Raw genomic sequence first — 3,845 nt, 5'->3', positions numbered from 1 at the left:
ACCACACATATCTCATACCCTTTCATTGCTTACTCGATCAAACCACCTCCCACCACATAATGTCCTCAAACATCTCATTTCCAATACATCCCCCTCTTCCGCACAACTCTATCTATAGGCCATGCCTCACAACCATATATCATTGTTGGAAACCACTAGTCCTTCAAGCATACCCATTTTTGCTTTCTGAGATAATGTTCTTGCCTTCCACACATTTTTCAATGCTCCCAAAACTTTTGCCCCCTCCCCCATCCTGTGACTCACTTCCACTTCCATGGTTCCATCCGCTGCCAAATCCACTCCCGGATATCTAAAACACTTCACTTCCTCCAGTTTTTCTCCATTCAAACTTACCTCCCAGTTGACTTGTCCCTTAACCCTACTGTACTTAATAACTCTGCTCTTATTCACATTTACTCTCAGCTTTCTTCTTTCTCACACTTTACTAAACTCAGTCATCAGCTTCTGCAGTTTCTCACCCGAATCAGCCACCAGCGCTGTAACATCAACGAACAACAACTGACTCACTTCCCAAGCCCTCTCATCCACAACAGAATGCATACTTGCCCCTCTCCAAAACTATATATATATATATATATATATATATATATATATATATATATATATATATATATGTATATTAGTTACGAACCTGCATGTTCGGTGTATCTATGTTGTACAAAGTTGTATGTAAGCCATGTGGTGATCTAGGGGGGGAGGGGGGGATATAGATCCCTCGACGGCTTGCGATTTCACACCCTAATGCCAAATGATCAATTACCCGTGAATGTCATATCGCCCTGCTAATTATTACTCAGGCAGCGTTGTCAAGTGACCCGGTGTCAGACCGTGCCAAGATAGTATAATCATATATATATATATATATAACATACAAACCTCCAACAGCCAGGATCGAACCCAGAACCCCTGTGCAAGGGGCAGGCATGTAACCGCTCGGCTATAGGCGTGAGTAATAAAAATCTATTCGCATACTAAGTACTCGAATACCCAGGGGTCCCGGGTTCGATCCTGGCTGTTGGAGGTTTGTATGTTCTATGAAGGTGCGCGTTCATATGCACTTTACTCGTATTCATATACCTCCGCGTTGTACAGTTAGGTTCGGTAAAACGCTATCAGCTGGCTATGTGCGCCTGTTGGGAAATAACCGGTATAGACCCCGTTGCTCACCATTGAGACGAAGGGTATTCGAGTACTTAGTATTCGAATAGTTAACCACTATTAGCCAGGACCATAGCCTAGCGTTAACATTCCTGCCTCTTGCACAGGGGTTCCGGGTTCGATCCTAGCTGCTGGACGTTTGTAAGATCTATGAAGGTGCGCGTTCATATGCTCTTTATTCGTGTATATATATATATATATATATATATATATATATATATATATATATATATATATATGTATCATCCCTGGGGATAGGGGAGAAAGAATACTTCCCACGTATTCCCTGCGTGTTGTAGAAGGCGACTAAAAGGGGAGGGAGTGGGGGGCTGGAAATCCTCCCTTCTCATTATCTTTTTCAATTTTCCAAAAGAAGGAACAGAGAAGGGGGCCAGGTAAGGATATTCCCTCAAAGGCCCAGTCCTCTGTTCTTAACGCTACCTCGCTAACGCGGGAAATGGCGAATAGTTTAAAAAAAAAAAAAAAAATATATATATATATATATATATATATATATATATATATATATATATATATATATTATAATTATAATTACTTGATCGCTGTTCCCCACATTAGCGAAGTATCACCAAGAAACAGACAAAGACTTACCCACTCGTATACGTGCTGCCTCCGTGGGGATTGGCGGGTCGACGCTGGGATTAGATGAAGGGAAGCAAGTATGAAAATGAGCACACGAATGCAAGTGTATATGCATGTATGCATACATTTACATTTATTTTTTTTTAGATTCCTGCTTGCTCCCTCTCGCGCAGCGAGGTAGCGCCAGGCAGACACATTGACCGGGTTCATTTGTTCACATCTACTCTTTAGACGTCATACAAAGTGCGTTAAAACCAAAACCACCATCCACAGTATAGGCCTAGTTTTCCTGAATACTTCTTATACCCTGGTTCTGCCTTATGATAGCACGTTATCCGCTTTACCACATTGCTCCAACACAATTCATCGCATAAATGGTTATCAAGAAAACCAACATATTCCATTAACTCAAAGACTCGGTCATACCCTTCCATTACCACCTACACCTCTTGTCATGTTAATCGTCTTATTCTTATTTCCAAGTTCCTTAGGCTTTTCATGCTGCTGTCGCAAGTTACTTACATTTTGTAACATATCAGGAACAAATGAACATATGCCTTATCCACTCACGGTCATGTATGATGTGGTGAAACCAGATCCTTCGACATACAAAACGCTTCCTTAATTTGGATCTCAATGTGCCAATTCATCCTACTTACTGCTCGCGCACAAAGTAGGGACAGTTTGCTCTAACCCATGTATGCCTCTCATCCTTGTGAATGTTCTGGACCTTATATATCAAACCTCTTCTTTCGTTTCTACTTGGTCTCCCTTCTTCCTTACTTTTCTTACTGGTAGTTCACCTGAACCAGTTTTTCTTAGCTCATGCCCAAACCAGTAAAGGACAACCATTATCAACTTAGTGAGACTTCACTTTAATCACAGCATGCTTGATGCGATTCACGCACAATCTATCTGCCCCCATCCACATTATATAACACTTCTACCTCTTCCTGTTTCAGGTTATTCAAACAAAGCAAGATTTTCAGTAACTCCAAACTTAATCTTGTCCTTGAATCCTCAGTCCGCCTCTAAGACCCTGACTCATTTCATTCCCTATGGTCCTATGGTTACATCCGTTGTCATGTCCATTTTAAGGTATTTAAGTCACACAAACGTCTTCCACTCTCGAACTACCTTCTTTGGTCCTGCCACAGCACCTTATTAACTTCCTTTTGTCCATTTACGCAAACTTTTATATACCTTACTATTTCTACCTACCGCAATGCTCTTTGAAGTTTGCATCCCCCTTACTCTGCATGCCATAAAACAACCCTTCGCTCAACGTCCCTCAGTCCACAGTAAGTAAAGAACTATGTTATCACACACCCTGAAGACTCATCTTTAGTTGGCACCGCCATCCTCCTACGTTTTCACTTCACACACACTTTCCTCTCTATGTAAAAACTTGTAACTGGCTATAGAAATTTCCAATATTAGCAATATCTTCAACAACGATGTCAACCCTATCACACGCTCGTCTTGCATCCATAAATGTCAAACGGTTCATTTTTTCTCAAATTCTATTTCACTTTACCTCTCCTGAAGCCACATCTCTCCCATGTTTTCTTACCCTCATTTTCCCTCAACCTTACACTCTCTCCAACATAAATATCTTAATTTTGCTTACATCTTATTTTCTTTCTTTAATATTTCTCCTTCCAAACATTCTCCCAAACACTATCAACAGCTAAAAGTTCTCTGGAGTTTGCCATCATCATTTCATCTACAAACAGCATCTAATTCACCTTACCTTCCCAACACACCAATGGCCCACCTCTTGCTGAATGACCCTTGCATTTACTTCCCACACCAACAGATTTAACAATCATAATATCATACTTGATGTATAGCAACCTTCACCATGAACCCCTTGTCCTTCTCCCTTCCCAATCACAGAAGTACCTTAATCTACCAATAAAAAGTCCTCCGTTCATTTCAGAACCAACTTTCGTAAAAGCTAATTGCCTTTCTATATTCTGTTTGTGAGCATGCCACCATCCTCTCAATCAACAGTATCAAAATGCACAGGGATGGTCTACATGAGGTGGATAAAAAAATTG

The sequence above is a fragment of the Panulirus ornatus genome, chromosome 33, assembly GCF_036320965.1.
Source record: "Panulirus ornatus isolate Po-2019 chromosome 33, ASM3632096v1, whole genome shotgun sequence".
NCBI classification, from domain to species: Eukaryota; Metazoa; Arthropoda; class Malacostraca; order Decapoda; family Palinuridae; genus Panulirus; species Panulirus ornatus.
Note: the sequence above shows the minus strand (reverse complement) of the source record.